At 40.5% G+C, this 21543-nt stretch overlaps 1 protein-coding gene and 1 pseudogene across 1 annotated transcript in view; both read left to right on the top strand.

Annotated features, from left to right (window-relative positions):
* The window catches only part of LOC132887875 (voltage-dependent calcium channel subunit alpha-2/delta-1), a 297423-nt gene that overhangs the window by 138757 nt on the left and 137123 nt on the right, over nucleotides 1-21543 (top strand). The window lies entirely within an intron of this gene.
* On the top strand, nucleotides 3962-6977 carry LOC132887619 (tissue factor pathway inhibitor 2-like; annotated as a pseudogene).

Genomic DNA, 21543 nt, shown 5'->3' with positions numbered 1-21543 from the left:
GGCTGGCAGCCGGGTATCCGTTGCAGTCTATGAGAGGGCTCTGAACAGCCAATTTCGGCTAGTTGTTATTGGTTAAAATCGACAAAATCGTCACTTCCAGGGAAGCCGGGCTTCTCTGGGACTAAACGAGACAGTGGGAGGGACAAGAAGCCGGGCTGATGAAGGATTATTGGAGGTAGTGTTTGAAAGACATGAGGAGGGCGGGCTCTGTACTTCGGCGTCGGCAAGGAACACGAAAGTATGATCAGTCAGTCCCCAGCGGATGTTGAGAAAGTGTAGTCGTGTGCCAAAGTGCTGTCCGACGTTTCTTCTCATTGATGTCTCTGTACATTACTCTGTAAATAAATGTAAATATTACTCGTTGTGCTCCATTAACTTTCATCCATTCTATCAGTTTGATCATTTGCGAATTCACTCGTTTATTTCATTTGTAGTTCAATCTGGTTGTAGGCTAGCTTGAGCCTTATTGGGATCTGCAGTGCTAGCTGCTAACAGAAATTGGTGAAGTCTCTGGAAAGCACAACCAGCTAGTATGACAGGGTCACAGACCATTTTCTGGAAAAGGAGCGGAGGGCAGAATTTGTGTATAAATAGTGTGCATCGTATAATGTTCATGAATCTGAAGTGTGTATATTGTTCAGTAATGTTAAGAGAATGGTGGGCTCTGTGTTATAGGTTATACCTGGGTATAATATTCAAGGTTCTGTGTGTTGCATAGCCTACCTGGTTATGAATTTCCAGACTGTGTTGCAGAAGATGTTCAAGGATGTGTTGCACAGCTGGGTGTTGTGTTAAAGACTCTGTGTTCCATATCAGGGTATGATGTTCAAGGCTCTTTGTTGAATAGCCAGTGATTTTTGGATGTTTGATATTTTTGATTAAGAATATGAGGCACTAGCCTGGCAAGCCAGACTATAACATGAAATGTACAAGCAAAAATACTTTCTGCCACTAGGTAGGGTTGTCTAGTTCACTATGCTAATGGAGCACACCTTTCTATGCTTTGATATCCGGCCTACAGGTTTTACGATGAATGCGTAAAATGGGCTTCGCCTGTTTTAAAAACCAGCAGCTGCCACTGATATATAAGTATGCATAAAAATAGTTTAAGGCCTATATTATTGCACATAATAATTGCATTGATGAGAGATGGCAGAGGTAGTAGTGGTGAAGTAGTGCAAATATAACGACAAACAGGTTATTGGTGCTACGTTACAAGTTGTGGGTGTTATACAGTCTGACAGCAGCCGGTATGAATGACCTGCGGTATCTCTCCTTCTTACACCATGGGTGTAGCAGTCTACTACTAAAAGAGCTGCTTAAAGCCCCCACAGCCTCATGTAGGGGATGAGAGGGGTTATCCATGATTGAGGTCAGCTTGGCTAACATCCTCATTTATATCATTTCCTGGTGAAATGATGAAATGGTGAAATGACTTGTTTGGCATTCAACTAGAGGTTGTAAACAGGAAAAATAATAAAGAAAATGCCCTCCTCATCCCAGAATTCTTCCTCAGGAACTTGAGATGGTCTCGTCAACTCCAAGTTCCTCTGAGTTTGGTGAATGATGTCCAATCAATATGCCTCCTCACAGTAAATAAATCAACCTACAGACATATTAGCTTGTTAAATCTATAACATTGACAATACACATAACTGTTTAGTGAAGGAAAATGTACAGTATGAGCAAAAAGTTTGGTCAACCCATTCAACCTGGAGAACAATACTGTAGACACCAAAACTATAAAATAACATCTGGAGCATATATGGAATTATGTGGTAAACAAAAAAAAAGTGTTAAAAAAAACAAAATATGTTTCATATTTTAGATTCTTCAAAATATCCAGCATTTACCTCGATGATGCTTTGTACACTATTGGCATTATCTTAACCAGCTTCATGAGGTAGTCACCTGGAATGCTTTTCAATTAACAGGTGCCTCGTCAAAAGGTAATTAGTGCAATTTCTTGCCTTCTTAATATGTTTGAGATCAAACAGTAAATAGTAAATAATAAAAATACAGTAAATAGCCCTATTGCACAACTGTAGTAATCCATATTATGTCAAGAATCGCTCGACTAAGTAAAGAGAAATGACACCCATCATTACTTTACGATGTGAAGTGTCTTTTAATTAATACACATATAGAAAAACCATTGAATTAGGAGGTGTGTCCAAACTTTTGCCGGGGACTGTACATCACTCATAGTTACCTTGCTAGCTTGTTGTTAACAAAAGACAAACATGGAGCCATACATGGTTTCTTCCCACTTTGGAGCTCAAATGCTAAGAGGTTAAAAAAATAAAAAAGTCATTCCAAGCTTCAACTTCCTGCTTCCTGAGGTACCATAAGTTAAAAGCACCATTATATGAGAATGACTCTTTAGCTGAGAACAGCTGAGAGCTATGGAGGTTCTGTGTGTTTCCGTAACATTTTATATCACCAATTTAACCAAAGATATTATCAGTAAATCAGCTACTTCAGCAAGTATTTTAATAATTTTCAATTTGGAAAATGTGTCTACACTCTCAGAAAATAAAGTACATTATTGTACCTTTAGAGGTACAATGGCTTGTCACTGGAGCAGTACCCTCTAAGGTACTTATTTGTACCCTTTAAGTACTACTTGGGAACATATTATGTACCTTTTTGGCCTTAAAAAGGGACACATAGTTACCTTCAAGTCCAATAATGCACCTTTGGGGGTACATTAGTGTAGAGTGCACCTTAGAAGAAGAATAACTTTATTCATCACATGTGAATTTCACTTGTGAAATTCCTCTCTGCATTTAACCCATCTGAAGCGGTAAACACACATATAAGCAGTGAGCACACACACATACCCAGAGCATTGGGCAGCTATGCTACAGCGCCCAGGGAGCAGTTTTGGGTTAGGTGCCTTGCTGAAGGGCACTTCAGCCTAAGGCTTCCCCATGTTAACCTAACCACATGTCTTTGGACTGTTGGGGAAACCCACACAGACATGGGGAGAACATGCAAACTCCACACAGAAAGGCCCCCCATTGGCTGCTGGGCTCAAACCCAGAACCTTCTTGCTGCGAGGCGACAATGCTCATCACTACACCACCATGCCATCCTTGTGGGACAGAAATGGACTCCTACTATGCCCCTATTTCAGACAGTGTATAGTTTATATGAGCCTACTCTGTCTGACTTAATGAATTGTGTCTGTCTCTGCATGTCAGTCTGTGTATTTAGGTTTTGAATGTGTTGGTATGTGCCTTGGTTCACAAAGTACATGATTACTGTAGGTTGAGGCAAAGCTATTAAGTTGGCCAGACTATGGCGGTACTATTTCAGCTCGCTTTTCCTGCTGGGATAGCGTCTGGCCCTGCAGCGCAAGGCATCGCTTCCATACTGACCTTGCTTTGCACCTGCAAATGCACTCACAACCTTTCTCACACACCCCCACACCCCCCCACAAACACCCATGGGAGGCATGAATTCATGTAATTACTTGACCTTATTTGGCATTGACTAATTTTTAGTGCTTAATTAAAAGGCAGTGATGTTAAACTGTAAATTTGATCTTTGCAGAGTTAAACAGAGCAAGACTTTAGATCGAATCCAGTATGTAAGCAATGATTTAGGATGTTTAATTATTTAAAATCTTAAAATGTCGACTTTTTGGACTTGGTGAGACATACAGTAATGGAAACAAATTCACTCATCATTGTTCTTATTTTATGGATTCATAGTTAGCACTTAATATTCTTATAATACAACATTCATGAATCTGACTGGTCAGAAACTTTTGATTAATCTGCTGTAAGAGTATTTCTGACAGAACAAATCACAGGTCTTTATTAATACTGTCATTCTAGCACATTATCATTTCTGTAGAAACAGCTAATTCACAGGGATTTGTAGAGTGGATGTTCACATAATTTAAGACCAATGTCACAGATGGGGCTGGAAACAGATGAAAATGCAGAGCAACATGGCACAAATTACAAATGGTGAGGCAATGTGCAAAAAAAAAACAGGCAGAATGTTAGGCAATCAGCAAATACAATGAGGGTAATATCTAAAATACAAAATAAAGATAATAAACCAGAATAGCAACAATGGATGTAAAGGCATGGTAAGTTCCAGCAATAAACGCTGAGTGTTACTTCACAAAGTCTCTGTGTATGAGTGTCTGTTCACTTTACTTCACTTCTCATACATACACATATCTGAAGACCAGCACCCAAAAGCCAGAAAGATGGAGGGACGTTTTCTCAGATGCATTTTGCTCATAAACATCATCCAAAGTGCACTCGCTTACAGATCATGAAATCCCCCCCCCCCAAAAAAAAGAAGTTTGCCTTCTACAAGTAGACGAAGGGCCGTGATTAGATGATGTGCTCCATTTGTACTACAACACTCTCACTCAGGCCTGTGAGAAGTTTGGCTATGGAGGTTGCAAAAGAAACACCAACAACTTTATGTCTGTCACAGAGTGTCAGAAAACCTGCCACACTATTCTGAAAATTCCCAAACTCTGCCACCTTCCAAAGGAAGAGGGGCTATGCTTTGGCATTTTCAAGGGCTATTTTTTCAACATTACCTCCATGCATTGTGAAGAGTTCTCCTACGGCGGCTGCCAAGGAAATAATAACAACGTCAAAGATCATATCAGATGCATGGAATACTCCAATCCTCAAAAGTCTGCCCCTGTGATTTGCCTCGGTGGCATGGACAAAGGAACAAGTGATGCCTCTATAACAAGATACTACTATGACTCTCTCAAAAAACATGCAAACGGTTTGAGTACACAGGAAGAGGAAGAAACAGCAACAGTTTTCTCTCTCAGGAAAACTACATGAGAGTTTGTGCAAGAAAATCTATCCATCCATTATCTGTAACCACTTATCCTGTGCAGGGTCGCAGGCAAGCTGGAGCCTATCCCAGCTGACTATGGGCGAGAGGCGGGGTACACCCTAGACAAGTCATCAGGTCATCACATAGAGATAAACAACCATTCACACCTACGGTCAATTTAGAGCCACCAATCAACCTAACCTGCATGTCTTTGGACTGTGGGGGAAACCGGAGCACCCGGAGGAAACCCATACAGACATGGGGAGAACATGCAAACTCCGCACAGAAAGGCCCTCGTCAGCCACTGGGCTCGAACCCAGAACCTTCTTGCTGTGAGGTGACAGTGCTCACCACTACACTACCATACCACCTGTGCATGAAAATGGAAATCACAAATATCAAGTGGGCAACCTAGAAGAATTCTTCAAAACCATTTATATGCATGACTTTTGTACTCATTGTACATTGCTCTGGATAAGAGCATCTGCTAAATACCATGTAATGTTGTGTAATGTGTTTGTGCAATCAGTAATCAGGTGACTGTGAATGTGAGAAGGAATATGCTGGTTGGGATCATAGTCCATGAGAGCTGTGCTTGTAGGCTCTGGTGCACTCTGGGAACTGGAATCTGGAAATGATTCTGGTGCTGACGTGACAGAGTGACATGAGTCTGCCATAGTATCTTATAGGGGATGATTTACTTAGGGCTGAGCTTTCTGCACCCCTGTGGGCTTCTCTGGTCCTTAGTGGCTAGCCACACTTGATTACTTGTGTTTTATTTGGGGGTTTTGCCTTTGAGTCAACTGGGAAACCTTTTGTTCTTACTAGCCCCATGCTCCATTCACTGGTGGGTGCTGTCCTATACCTGTTTGCTCCTTTTGAACCACTCATCCACCGCATATTTGGGATTGGCATTCCAGGGAAAATGTGGCTGGTACCCCAGAACACACTGAAACAGAGTGGCGCAATGAATTCTGGACATACTCAGCCCAGGGGAGAACCCATGCCTGATCTGTATGTCAGAGCAGAAGGTTTGCATGGATAGCCTGATATCTTGGATAACCCTCTTTACCTGGATGGAGTCAATCAAGGCTGTAAGATCCATCCATCCATTAGCTTATCCTGTGCAGGGTCACAGGCAAGCTGGAGCCCATCCCAGCTGACCATGGGCCAGAGGCAGGGTACACCCTGGACAAGTCACCAGATCATCACAGGGCTGACACATAGACACAAGCAACCATTCACACTCACACCTACAGTCAATTTGGAGTCACCAATTAGCCTAACTTGCATGTCTTTGGACTGTGGGGGAAACTGGAGCACTCAAAGGAAACCCACGCAGACATGGGGAGAACATGCAAACTCCATACAGAAAGGCCCCCTTCAGCCACTGGGCTCGAACCCAGAACCTTCTTGCTGTGAGGCGACAGTGCTAACCACTACACCACCATGCCACTCCCAAGGCTGTAAGAATGAAGACATGTTCTGAGTGTTTTATCTGAACATTTAATCTGAAACATTGATGAGAAACAAACTGAGAGGGACTCACCAAGGCTTTGTTGGCAGAAATAAATCTCCTCCCAGCTTTGCCTTTCAGCATGGAACCATGACCCTGCAAGGGACACTTTGCTACAACATGGTTGGGATTCATAGTCTCTCCCTTCTCTTTCTCTTTAATTCAGTGAGACTTAACTTGCTGTGGCAGATGTACATGGGCTCTGGGATTTCTATCATGTCAGGAGAGCCGAAGCTGGTGGAGTTGGTGGGTGGAGCAGTTGTGAAGCAGGTTGTCCAAGCGAATAGCAAAATCAATCAGCGAATCAAGGGTCATCTGTTCATCGTGGCATGCAAGCTCCATGAGCACTTCCATATTCAGACCCAGATGAAGTACTGTTTCAAGTGCCAGGTCATTCCTTTTGCTGCCCATGGCCATGGTGTGAAACTCCAGGGCAAATTATACCGTGATGTCTTGTCGGCCATGGTGCAGTCTGGGAACCAGAGTCTGGACATGACACTAATAATAAACACATTTTTAAAAATGTTGTTATTTAATAAAGAAAAAAAAAACATCTAATTGTTTGTGATGGAGCTTTTTGGAAAGATATGTTTATTTCATATTTTCAGAAGGAGTCTCCAGTGCCAGTGCTTGATAACAGTCAGTAAGTTTTCCTCCATGGAACTGTTCAGGACAGAGGAGTTTGAACTTTCGTGTTTCTTGTTAACATGGAAAGCTGTTTTTTTTTCTCATTAACTTAAGAGAGACTACAGAGAGTTGTATGCAGGATGTCATGCACTATTTGGAATCCTGGGCCATGAGTAGCAAAATGGAATTCAATGCTAAGAAAGCAAAAGACGTGGATTTCTTTCAAAGAAACTAACAACTCTCCCCTTCCTTTACGCACTAACAAAGAAAGAGTTACTGAGTTCAAGTTGCTTGGAGTTGTCGTATAGGATGACTTAAAATGGAACTCTCACATATTGAGTATCGTCAGTAAAGCTAGTAATAGTAATGCCAGCAGCGCTTGCCGTGCAGGAAGTGCCTATCCATTTACCGTACATAGTAAATTGCAAATTTTCAATTGCCATGTACATAAAAAGTACATTCAGCTTCACAAGAGTTGGGTATTTTATAGGAAAATAACCTGAATTTTCAGAATATGTACTCAGATTTGCACGATACTGATTACTTTTGACACAGCAATCTTTTTTCTGAATGTTGCCAGTGAAACCGCTGGACGCGGCCAAGTTGGATTTTGGTCAAAAGCCGATGATGTGCCACCCTATGACGTTAGCCTCTAGCTTGCTTTCTACTGGTCAACACTGGCCAAAATTGATACCAGACATCAGAAACAATCATGACCCCTGGTGGGCTTTTTCGCAGTAATTTCAGTCAAACCGGAAGCTGGTGAGAAACAGTGAAAGTTCAAGTCACGGTCAATAGATGTGTATCCTTCTATGGAAAACAATAAAAATATTGGATTTTGGAGGATAGAGAAAGAAAGAGAAAGTTTAGAGATATTAATCATATTGTTTTGAAGAAGTTACATTTGATTAGAAACAGTTTCTACCTAGCGCTTTTGAGCGCCACCCTCTGAAAAGTAACGTGTGGAACTGCGCTGCCACCTTTTGCTTTGCTGTGCCATCAGATTCAATAAATGGCATTTGTATGCCAATTAGACAAGTTGTAAAGAAGGGAATATAGTTAAAGAGGACATTTAATACTTTAATAGGAATCTATATAGATTGTTATTATCCTTAATGATGTTTAGTTGGGTTTGAATGATTTGGTACAATGGCCAGCAAAGTACCTACAATCATCAGTTCTGGTCATGCCATTGCTCAGTTGCTGAAATTAATTTGAGTAGTTTGTCATCTCACTATGCAAATAATGCAATTACATTTCAAAATAAATAAAAAATACTGGAGCAAAAGGTTATTTTTAAACTCTGAGCAACTGATAGACATTTTGGGCACAAGAATTGCTCCTGAAGGTGCTTTACTTTACTTTCTCAAGATTGATGTATTTTGCTGGAAGCGGCCAAATAAGGCTGATGAAAAAAAAAGAAAATTTCAAACAGCTGTCACTTCTGTTCTATTTAACTTGGGGGGAGGGGGGGGGATAAAACCAGTTTTGAATTCAGAACTTCATACTGTTTCTTTTGATACACCACACTCCTTGATCGCAACTAGATTTAAAAAGGGCCTGTCATTGCTACTAGTAAATGTATTTATAACGTGAGAGCATGCAGGAAAGCTGATCTTCCTGCTGAGGTTGGCCTTACTACCCACAAAGATCCGGCCCTTGCTAGATTATGCCAGTTCCATTTGGGGTGGTTTGCCTGAATATCTCAGTGTGGAGCTACAAAGAGTGCAAGACTGCTGTCTGAGGATCCTTAGACTTCCAAAGGACACCCTGGAACCACTGGTTCAAAGGAGAGACACTATTGGCCCCTTTCCACTACCCTTTTTCAGCTCACTTCAGCTCGCTTCAGCTCACTTCAGCCCGACACGGCTCGCGTTTCGACTACCAAAAACCAGCACGACTCAGCTCGTTTCAGCCCTGCTTAGCCCCTAAAACTCGCACCGTTTTGGAGTGGGGCTGAAGCGAGCCAAGCCGTGCCGAGTGAGGTTGGGGGCGTGAGCAGACACTCCCCTGTGCACTGATTGGTGAGGAGGAGTGTCCTCACATGCCCACACACGCCCCGCGAGCGCGCTGGGATCTGTAAACACCGCAAACCCGGAAGAAGAAGAATTACGAGAATTTCTGAAGCCTTATGCGCCTCACCTCATCTATACGCTCTTGCCAGTATCTGTTGGCGTTGTCGGTGACAACAAGCCACAGCACCAAGACCAGCAACACTAACGACTCCATGTCCTCCATGTTTATTGTTTACTATTCGGGTCGTGAGACTACCGCTTAAAAGCTCACTGAATCAGTGACATACAGAGCATCGTGCACGAGTTCGCGGAGCGCAAGGCTCGCCGTATGCCCTTCAAATAATGCGCGCAGTAGGCTATTGATGTTTTATTATGAGCCATGTACAGTATGTCGCCTAATGTTTTTTTGTTTCTGAGTTACATGTTCGTTTGAAGGACTTAATGTACAAAATAACATAGTTGCACCCCGTAGTGTTGAAATTGGTAAACACAGTGCATTCAGTGAGGTTTGCACCGCCCTCCTTTTATTTCTGACTCTTCCTGTCACCACTCTGAGCGCTCATTCGTATGCCCTTCAAATAATGTGCGCAGTATAGGCTATTGATGTTTTATTATGAGCCATGTACAGTATCCTAATGTTTTTTGTTTCTGAGTTACATGTTCGTTTGAAGGACTTGATGTACTAAATAACATATAGTTGCACCCGGTAGTGTTGAAATTGGTAAACACCGCAGTTGCGGACATTTTGTAGCCTAAAATGATGTTATGTAAAGCTTTAATAAAGGGCCCGGTCATTTGCCCCGCCCCCGGCCCGGCTCTGACTTGTTCCGCCACTGTCACTGATGTCACTGTTTGCGCTGCTTAACGACATCACGTGACGTCCACCCACTTTCACTAACTCCACCCAATGTGTCCACCCACTTCCAGCCAGCACGGTTCAGCGCGGTTGTAGTCGAAATGCAACTCCAACAGCCCCGCTCAGCTCGACTCAGCTCGACTCGGCACGGCACGGCTCAGCCGCGTTTGTAGTGGAAAAGCGGCATATGAGTAAGAATGAACGAAAGTGTATGATGGAGAGTAACAACTTTAATGACTCATTTCAACAATCTGAACCTGTACACAACTACAGCCAAAGGAATAGGAAAAGTAACCAAGCATTGCTTTCCAGAATGAAGAGACATCAGCAATCGTTCATCCCTGGGGCTTTGAGACTGTAGCTGAAGGAGCTATTCTATTCTATTTAATATTTACATATATATGTACTGGTATATGTATGGGGTGGCATGGTGGTGTAGTGGTTAGCACTGTCGCTTCACAACTAGACGGTCCTGGGTTCAAGCCCAGTGGCTTACAAGGGCCTTTCTGTGTGGAGTTTGTATGTTCTCCCCGTGTCTGTGTGGGTTTCCTCCGGGTGCTACTCTTTCTCCCACAGTCCAAAGACATGCAGGTTAGGTTAATTGGTGGCTTGAATTTGACCATAGGTATGAATGGTTGTTTGTCTCTTTGTGTCAGCCCTGCAATGATCTGGCGGCTTGTCCAGGGTGTACCCCGCCTCTCGCCCGTGGTCAGCTGGGATCGGCTCCAGCTTGCCTGCGACCCTGTACAGGATAAGCGGTTGCAATAATGGATGTGTGTATTATATATATATATATATATATATATATATATATATATATATATGTATATATATATATATATATATATATATATATATATATAAAATGTCCCAGCTGACTATGGGCGAGAGGCAGGGTACACCCTGGACAAGTGTGTGTGTATATATATATATATACACACAGGTATAGGTATATATAATGTATGAACTATGGTCATTTTTTAACTTTTATTGTTTTATTTTAATGTAAAATTACACTATTTTTTCACGTGTATAATAATAATAATAAAATAATAATTATTATAATTAATATAACAAAATTATGACACGATGTTCTTTCAATTAATAAAAATTTTATCGTTAGCAAATTGCTGTGGAATAAAAGAGATAATATACTTCAGGATAAGTTGTTAAGGGAAAAAATAATCTACGGGCGGGGGGGGGGATGCAGCCGCGTTAGTCATGTTTTATTCCTTATTTAGTCTGCCTCAGACTTGTGAGTCATGCACTTTTGTTTATATCTCATTACTAAGTCATTTATCTTATCTTGTTATTTGTCCCTGTTCATCTGTTCATTTTGTTCTAACTTTAGTTTTGCAAATGGCTCCAGTGTCTGGCAGATTTATGAACCTGTTAGCTTTAGAGTTATCAGTGACGAATGGAAAAGTCCAAAAAGAGTGTACACACACTCATGACCTACTGCCTCTGGCTCCACTGTGTGACCAGAAGAGTAGCTGGTTGCTGACATCACAGCAGACAGCAGCAGCAGTGCAAATGATCATAAGTCCTGGCAAACATTATTAGCACATCAGAAATTAACAAATGCCAGAAGACATGCTTCACCATTCTTGGTTTTATATTATTCCTTTTTTCACAGACAAGAATATTCTCCTTTGTTAGAGCTTCATGCTCACTAGGCATGTGGTGAAGTAAAATACTCACCTTGTTTTAAAGAATCCATTCTATGCCAACCACTTTTCATAGTCACACTGGTCTACAGCAATAATTAAATAATATTGGCTGGCATTGAGTGGTCTATCAGATATATTCCATTCAGCTAGCATGGTATTGAATGAGTCGAAGACAAGTTCAATATCATCCTCGCTGAATGGAATATATCTGATATACCACGAAAAAAAGCCAGCCAATATTATTATTATTATCCCAGCTGACTACAGGCGAAAGGCGGGGTACACCCTGGACAAGTCGCCAGGTCATCACAGGGCTTGCACATAGTAACAGACAACCATTCACACCTACGGTCAATTTAGAGTCACCAGTTAGCCTAACCTGCATGTCTTTGGGGGAAACCGGAGCACCCGGAGGAAACCCACGCGGACAACATGCAAACTCCGCACAGAAAGGCCCTCGCCAGCCACGGGGCTCAAACCCGGACCTTCTTGCTGTGAGGCGACAGCGCTAACCACTACACCACCGTGCCGCCCTACTGTATGTTATGATTACTAAAATACAAATACAACCTTTCACTAAAAAAAACAAAAACAAAGTAAATTAAAAAGTTTAATGACTTCTGCAGATGACAATTATTAGCTCATGCGTCCGACAGGCAATGAGGTTAAGCCATCATGTGCTGTCCGTCGTCCATCCGGCGGCGTCCACATTTCATGAAAATCACTTCTTCTCTCTCAGTTCTTCACCAATTTTTATTCTCTTTGGCAGGAAGGTAGGTCTGCCTGGGGTGCATATAGCTTCTACCCACATTTGCATAATTGCAATTAATAATGAAGAAATGGAATAATTAAGCCTTAATGAGCAGTTTCCACACAAATCACTTCTTCTCCCTCAATTCTTCACTGATTTTGATTCTTTCTGGTATGAAGGTAGGGGTTCCTAGGGTGCATATAACTTCTACCCAGATTTGCATTACAATTATTAATGAATTATAAGCAAGCATATGATGTCTCTGTTGTGTGTGAATCAGTAGTTATCCGATTGTTTACAAATACTAGGTCTTGTCACCTGATCCTGAACCCATGTAATTTTGCCTAAAAAATCTGTAGTGTCCGTAGGCCTGGTACTAAATCATTGAATGGACACCATGTTTGATAATTATTGGTATGTTGCTATTTTTTGTTGGATACTTTTATCAAACATAAGCACTCAACCTAAATTGGATTAATACATACAGTGATAAAACTTGAATACTTGTTTGTAGTGTCCATAGGCCCCTTGTAGTGTCCGTAGGCCCCAAGCATTCTTGTTCCTAAGATTCAGCGATTTACCCATATTTCTCCCATAAAATTCACCAATTTTGTTACAAATAAGTAAAACAATTTTATATATGAGCAAATGATTATACAATGAAAGGACAGTAATGGTATGAGTGTCAATTTATTGAAAATTATTTAACATGAGAGCAAACAAAGAATAACTTTTAACACTCTGAGTCATATGATTAGCACTGTAGTGCTGCCTGTTTTTAGTCTACAATGCTAGTTGTCAAATCTCAAATCAATTTATATAAATATTTTTTTTTTATAAAATTAGTCAAAATCACATAATAATTCTTGTTTGTAGTGTCCGTAGGCCCAAAGCATTCTTGTTCCTATTTTGCAGTGATTTACCCATATTTCTCCCACTAAATTTAAAAATTTTGTGAAAAATAAGTAAACAAATTTTATATATGTGCAAATACAACGAAAGAATAGTAATGGTATGAGTGTCAAATTAATGAAAATTATTTAACATGAGAGCAAACAAAGAATAAATTTTAACATTTTGAGTCATATGATTAGCACTGTAGTGCTGCCTGTTTTTAGTCTACAATGCTAATTGTCAAATCTCACATCAGTCAAAAAAATACTTTTTTTTTGTTATAAAATCAGTAAAAGTAACATAGGCTACTTGTAGTGTCCGTAGGTCCAAGGCTTCACTGATCTTGTTCCCATTATTTAACATCAGTAGTAAACATACATTCTGTATTTACAGTGGCAGTTGCCTTATTTCACATCCACCTACATAAAGATATGTAAATAAGTTATTTTTTTAATCAATAAATAATTCCTGTATGAATGATGTGTTTTGTGCACATATGGGGTATTATTATGTACAGAGCTACAGCACTTCCTACAAGTCATGCCTTTACCTTTCAGCTTGATCCAGAAATGTGTAATTGAAAAAAAAAAGAATTTTAATTTAAATACTGAGTAATTTACTTAATACTAAATCATAGGCTGGGAATGTAATTTCACGTATGTTCATGAACATAATTTCATTATGTTAGACCTAAGAAATACATAATGACATTTTGATATGGATTTATAAGCATTTATTTCACATGTTCTGTTTTAAAGTTTATGAATAAAGGTTATTTTACACTAAATATTGGATATAATCATTGGCATTCATTGATAAATAAAACTTCATTATGAGTATGTAGTGTCCGTAAGCCCTCAATACATGGCCCCATATATCTGTTTTTTTTTTTTTTTTTAATGTAGGTCCAAATAAGAAAAAAAAACACTTTCAGTACCACATTCCCAATATATTTGGCAGAAAAATAATCACTTTACTTCTTGAAACTGCTTAATCAAATTTTGACCATTTTTGCAACACAATGCGTACACCTGATTGTGCTGTAGCCATCTATATAGCTTGCAACATTTATTGCGCATGGTGGCCCAGTTTAGATTGTTCCTTCTGGACTAGATGGGGCCAGAGTGAGCTATGCCGTCATTGATGATCTCATTGTCTTCTGATAAGTGAATGTGTTTTGTTATTGATATCTGCTCGGATGCCATGTCAAACACAAGATTTTTTTTTTTTCTGTTTATTCTGGAAGACACTTTAACATGCACAGGTCATCGCTTGTAAAAAGGAGGTTCGTCACCCATCTTAGATCCCTCATATATCTACATCATTGTGGCATGCAAGTGATTATACAGTGGTGCTTGAAAGTTTGTGAACCCTTTAGAATGTTCTATATTTCTGCATAAATATGACCTAAAACATCATCAGATATTCACACAAGTCCTAAAAGTAGATAAAGAGAACCCAGTTAAACAAATGAGACAAGATATTATACTTGGTCATTTATTTATTAAGGAAAATGATCCAATATTACATATCTGTGAGAGGAAAAAGTATGTGAACCTCTAGGATTAGCAGTTAATTTGAAGGTGAAATTAGAGTCAGGTGTTTTCAAGCAATGGCATGAAAATCAGGTGTGAGTGGGCACCCTGTTTTATTTAAAGAACAGGGATCTATCAAAGTCTGATCTTCACAACACATGTTTGTGGAAGTGTATCATGGCACGAACAAAGGAGATTTCTGAGGACCTCAGAAAAAGCGTTGTTGATGCTCATCAGGCTGGAAAAGGTTACAAAACCATCTCTAAAGAGTTTGGACTCCACCAATCCACAGTCAGACAGATTGTGTACAAATGGAGGAAATTCAAGACCATTGTTACCATCCCCAGGAGTGGTCGACCAACAAAGATCACTCCAAGAGCAAGGCGTGTAATAGTCTGTGAGGTCACAAAGGACCCCAAGGTAACTTCTAAGCAACTGAAGGCCTCTCTCACATTGGCTGATGTTAATATTCTTGAGTCCACCATCAGGAGAACACTGAACAACAATGGTGTGTGTGGCAGGGTTGCAAGGAGAAAGCCACTGCTCTCCAAAAAGAACATTGCTGCTCATCTACAATTTGCTAAAGATCACGTGGACAAGCCAGAAGGTTATTGGAAAAATGTTTTGTGGATGGATGAGAGCAAAATAGAACTTTTTGGTTTAAATGAGAAACATTATGTTTTGAGAAAGGAAAACACTGCATTCCAGCATAAGAACCTTATCCCATCTGTGAAACATGGTGGTGGTAGTATCCTGGTTTGGGCCTGTTTTGCTGCATCTGGGCCAGGACGGCTTGCTATCACTGATGGAACAATGAATTCTGAATTATACCAGCAAATTCTAAAGGAAAATGTCAGGACATTTGTCCATGAACTGAATCTCAAGAGAAGGTGGGTCATGCAGCAAGACAATGACCCTAAGCACACAAGTCGTTCTACCAAAGAATGGTGAAAGAAAGAAAGAAAAAGAAAGAAAGAAAGAATGAAAGAAAGAAAGCACAACTTTATTCCTCACACACTTGTTAAATTCCTCTCTGCATTTAACCCATCTGAAGCAGTGAACACACACATGCACACACACATAACCAATGAGCACACACAAATACCCCAGAGCAGTGGGCAGCCATGCTAACAGTGCACGGGCGCAGATAGAGGGGGGGACGGGGGGGATTCGTCCCACCCAGATTTAAATTCACCTCGTTCGGTCCCACCCACTCATAGGGAGGAAAAAACGTCTATGCTGTCTTTCTTTGCATAAGGCAAACCTCACGGAAAAATCAAAAGACTAATTAACCCCGCCGACAGTAGTCGGAGGGGTTATTATTTTCACCTGCGTCAGTCTGTGTGTGTGTGTATCTGTCTGTCTGTCTGTCTGTGTGTCTGCAAGATATCTCAAGAACCAATGGATCGATTTGAACCAAATTTTGTACATGTGTTGCCAATCACCCAGGAAGGAAACCATTAAATTTTGGAGGTCAAAGGTCAAAGGTCAAGGTCATGGCAGAACTTCGAAATTTTCGCCCAATGTATTTTAATAGGGAAAAGGCGGGGTTTGCACTCGTTAGAGTGTCCCTGTCTAGTTACCATTCGGTTTATTGAGGTGCACAGCAGTATATACATAGTTGCAACTGCGCAGACTGCACAGATTGCGAGCTCGAGCTTGGTTGCTATGGTTACCCACAACAAGTTTGACAGGCATATTGGGGACAGCGCCTCCTAGTTCAGGACCCCAACACGGCATGATGAAGGGTGCCAAAAGCCAGAAAACGATTGCATCGTTTAAAAAAAAAACGACTGTAAGTAAACTGTGCCTTACTTTATCATATCACCTTGCAATTTTTTGATAGTCTGTTCAAAGTAATGTCGTAGTGAAAGTAAAATCGTACGGAGTAGAGATGCCTTTCTGGTAGCCTCCTTCTTTCGGTGGTAGCCTGTAGATACAGTACTCAGAAGGCAGTTTTAATGTTTAATCTGGCGTTCCCTGCCATAATTTGAGCAAGCATATTGTTTCATAAGGAAACTTTGCGAAGAGTTGTTGACTGACTGCCGCTGACGCAACACACAGGCATAGTTAGAAAGTCAGGATGCACTGGTTTACACTTTACACACACACGCGTAGCCCAGCCTCTCGCTGTGTTTAACAGTTGGAACTTAGCGGTTTTAAAACTAGTTTTGCAATTTCTGTGCGTGATGATAATGTGTAAACTTTGGATTTCCATAGGCTATGTTAAGATGTTATCATTGTCCTGGCCTGCAGGTAGTTCCTGGTGATGGCAGTGAGGGAGGTGAAATAACATGTATACACACTACCGTTCAAAAGTTTGGGGTCACCCAGACAATTTTGTGTTTTCCATGAAAAGTCACACTTTTATTTACCACCATAAGTTGTAAAATGAATAGAAAATATAGTCAAGACATTTTTCTGGCCATTTTGAGCATTTAATCGACCCCACAAATGTGATGCTCCAGAAACTCAATCTGCTCAAAGGAAGGTCAGTTTTATAGCTTCTCTAAAGAGCTAAACTGTTTTCAGCGGTGCTAACATGATTGTACAAGGGTTTTCTAATCATCTATTAGCCTTCTGAGGCAATGAGCAAACACATTGTACCATTAGAACACTGGAGTGATAGTTGCTGGAAATGGGCCTCTATATACCTATGGAGATATTGCACCAAAAACCAGACATTTGCAGCTAGAATAGTCATTTACCACATTAGCAATGTATAGAGTGTATTTCTGATTAGTTTAAAGTGATCTTCATTGAAAAGAACAGTGCTTTTCTTTAAAAAATAAGGACATTTCAAAGTGACCCCAAACTTTTGAACGGTAGTGTGTATATATATATATATATATATATATATATATATATATACACACACACACACACACACACACACATATATATATATATATATATATATATATATATATATATATACTAGTGCTGTCAAGCGATTAAAATATTTAATCACGATTAATCGCGACTGTCATAGTTAACTTGCGATTAATCGCAATTTAATCGCACATTTTTGTCACACGAAAAACCATTGTAATTCTCTTACCAGCATAAAAAAGTGAATGGGCTTGTTTTGTACCAATGTTTTTCTTATTGCAAAGCATAACACGTCTTGACACAGCCACTGCAAACTGAAACCTAAGCTGAGCACCGTGGCTCTTCGTCCCGAAGCTAACAAGAGAACCATGAGTGAAGTAATCTACTGCTTGAGTTAGTCTATCAGAGAGACAGGTTACACAGTGCCGGTAGGCTTGACATGCTTGATTATAATATAAAGTACACTATTATATTAACTTTAAGTTGTTCGTTGATAAATATTGCATTGAATCTGATCTTTACTGTTTCAGCTCACTTAACACATTTTGTACTTTTACACTTTCTGCCTGTTGATGCGTCGCGCTGTCCAATCAGAGGCGGCCAAATTTGCATATTACAGGAAGGATTTCTGGGATAGCATTGAGTTTACAGTTCAGAGGGATCTGGCTTCTTTAGACACTGTCTTCTTAAAACTGAATAAATATTTAAAAAGAGCCAAATGAGCCAGTCTTTTGAACGGCTCTTTTCAAAGAACGGATCACAAAGATGCGGATCCCATCAAAGAGCCATAAATCCCATCTCTACTAGCGCGCCCTGCCCGCGCTGGGTCTTTGAGGGAGGAGGACAGAGAACTCTGGCTGTGCGGGGCGTGGCTAGCTGCTATCGTTTTTCTAAGCAAAGTCTCTGTTCCAAGTTCCTGGCAGTTTCAAAAGCTTATGAAAAACCTACATCATGCCACAGAGCGTTAATCTCGCGATAAAAAAATTATTGCAGTTAAAATTGAGTCAAGTTAACGCGTTAATAACGCGACATTTTTGACAGCACAAATATATACACAAAATGGAATCATTTGCTGACAGCTCAGTCCCCCCCAGTTCAAAAATCCTATCTGCGCCCCTGTAACAGTGCCTGGGGAGCAGTTGGGAGTTAGGTGCCTCGCTCAAGGGCACCTCAGCCCAAGGCCGTCCCATATTAACCTAACCGCATGTCTTTGAAAGAAGAATAAAGTTAATGTTTTGGAATGGCCAAGTCAAAGTCCTGACCTTAATCCAATGGAAATGTTGTGGAAGGACCTGAAGCAAGCAGTTCATGTGAGGAAACCCACCAACATCCCAGAGTTGAAGCTGTTCTGTACGGAGGAATGGGCTAAAATTCCTCCAAGCTGGTGTGCAGGACTGATCAACAGTTACCGGAAACGTTTAGTTGCAGTTATTGCTGCCCAAGGGGGTCACACCAGATACTGAAAGCAAAGGTTCACATACTTTAGCCACTCACGGATATGTTGGATCATTTTCCTCAATAAATAAATGGCCAAGTATAATATTTTTGTCTCATTTGTTTAACTGGGTTCTCTTTATCTACTTTTAGGACTTGTGTGAAAATCTGATGATGTTTTAGGTCATATTTATGCAGAAATATAGAAAATTCTAAAGGATTCACAAACTTTCAAGCACCACTGTATACTAGTGCATCTCAAAATATGAGAATATCTTGAAAACCTTCTTTTTTTGTAAATTTAATTCAAAAAGGTAAACTTTCATGTATTCTGTATTCATTACATGTAAAGTGAAATACTTCAAGGCTTTTTATTTTAATTTTGAAGATTATGGCTCATAGCTCATGAAAATCAGAAATCCAGTGTCTCAAAATATGAGAATATTTTATTTCGAGTTTGAGTAAAACAGTATAAATACCATGTATCTCTCGGGCTAGCTCAGTACACACAACCACAATTCTGGGGAAGACTGCTGACTTGACAGTTGTCCAGAAGATGATCATCGACACCTTCCACAAGGAGGGTAAACCACAGAAGGCCGTTGCTGAAAAGGCTGGCTGGAAAAGGTGCACAAGCAACAGGGATAACCGCAGCCTTGAGAGCATTGTCATGAAAACTCGGATTCAAGAACGTGGGAGAGCTTCACAAGGAGTGGACTGAGGCTTTCAGAAGCGTCTTACTTGGGCTAAGGAGAGAAAGAACTGGACCCTCAAGAAATCATTATTTTCAACAAAAACACATGTTCCACTATTATTGGCACCCCTGCATTTACAACCCCGATTCCAAAAAAGTTGGGACAAAGTACAAATTGTAAATAAAAACGGAATGCAATAATTTACAAATCTCAAAAACTGATATTGTATTCACAATAGAACATAGACAACATATCAAATGTCGAAAGTGAGACATTTTGAAATTTCATGCCAAATATTGGCTCATTTGAAATTTCATGACAACAACACATCTCAAAAAAGTTGGGACAGGGGCAATAAGAGGCTGGAAAAGTTAAAGGTACAAAAAAGGAACAGCTGGAGGACTAAATTGCAACTCATTAGGTCAATTGGCAATAGGTCATTAACATGACTGGGTATAAAAAGAGCATCTTGGAGTGGCAGCGGCTCTCAGAAGTACAGATGGGAAGAGGATCACCAATCCCCCTAATTCTGCGCCAACAAATAGTGGAGCAATATCAGAAAGGAGTTCGACAGTGTAAAATTGCAAAGAATTTGAACATATCATCATCTACAGTGCATAATATCATCAAAAGATTCAGAGAATCTGGAAGAATCTCTGTGCGTAAGGGTCAAGGCCAGAAAACCATACTGGGTGCCCATGATCTTCGGGCCCTTAGACGGCACTGCATCACATACAGGCATGCTTCTGTATTGGAAATCACAAAATGGGCTCAGGAATATTTCCAGAGAACATTATCTGTGAACACAATTCACCGTGCCATCTGCCGTTGCCAGCTAAAACTCTATAGTTCAAAGAAGAAGCCGTATCTAAACACGATCCAGAAGCGCAGACGTCTTCTCTGGGCCAAGGCTCATTTAAAATGGACTGTGGCAAAGTGGAAAACTGTTCTGTGGTCAGATGAATCAAAATTTGAAGTTCTTTATGGAAATCAGGGATGCCATGTCATTCGGACTAAAGAGGAGAAGGACGACCCAAGTTGTTATCAGCGCTCAGTTCAGAAGCCTGCATCTCTGATGGTATGGGGTTGCATTAGTGCGTGTGGCATGGGCAGCTTACACATCTGGAAAGACACCATCAATGCTGAAAGGTATATCCAGGTTCTAGAGCAACATATGCTCCCAACCAGACGACGTCTCTTTCAGGGAAGACCTTGCATTTTCCAACATGACAATGCCAAACCACATACTGCATCAATTACAGCATCATGGCTGCGTAGAAGAAGGGTCCGGGTACTGAACTGGCCAGCCTGCAGTCCAGATCTTTCACCCATAGAAAACATTTGGTGCATCATAAAACGGAAGATACGACAAAAAAGACCTAAGACAGTTGAGCAACTAGAATCCTACATTAGACAAGAATGGGTTAACATTCCTATCCCTAAACTTGAGCAACTTGTCTCCTCAGTCCCCAGACGTTTACAGACTGTTGTACAGAGAAAAGGGGATGTCTCACAGTGGTAAACATGGCCTTGTCCCAACTTTTTTGAGATGTGTTGTTGTCATGAAATTTAAAATCACCTAATTTTTCTCTTTAAATGATACATTTTCTCAGTTTAAACATTTGCTATGTCATCTATGTTCTATTCTGAATAAAATATGGAATTTTGAAACTTCCACATCATTGCATTCTGTTTTTATTTACAATTTGTACTTTGTCCCAACTTTTTTGGAATTGGGGTTGTAATACTTTGTACAACCTCCCTTTGCCAAACGGCACCGAGTCTATCCTATAACATTTTATAAGGTTGGAGATACACAGCAGGGCATCTGAGACCATTCCTCTTAACACAGCCTCTCCAGATCATCCAGGGTCCCCAGCCCTCTCTTGTA

The sequence above is a fragment of the Neoarius graeffei genome, chromosome 6 (assembly GCF_027579695.1).
Source record: "Neoarius graeffei isolate fNeoGra1 chromosome 6, fNeoGra1.pri, whole genome shotgun sequence".
NCBI lineage: Eukaryota > Metazoa > Chordata > Actinopteri > Siluriformes > Ariidae > Neoarius > Neoarius graeffei.
This window is presented reverse-complemented; position numbering and strand designations above follow the sequence as displayed.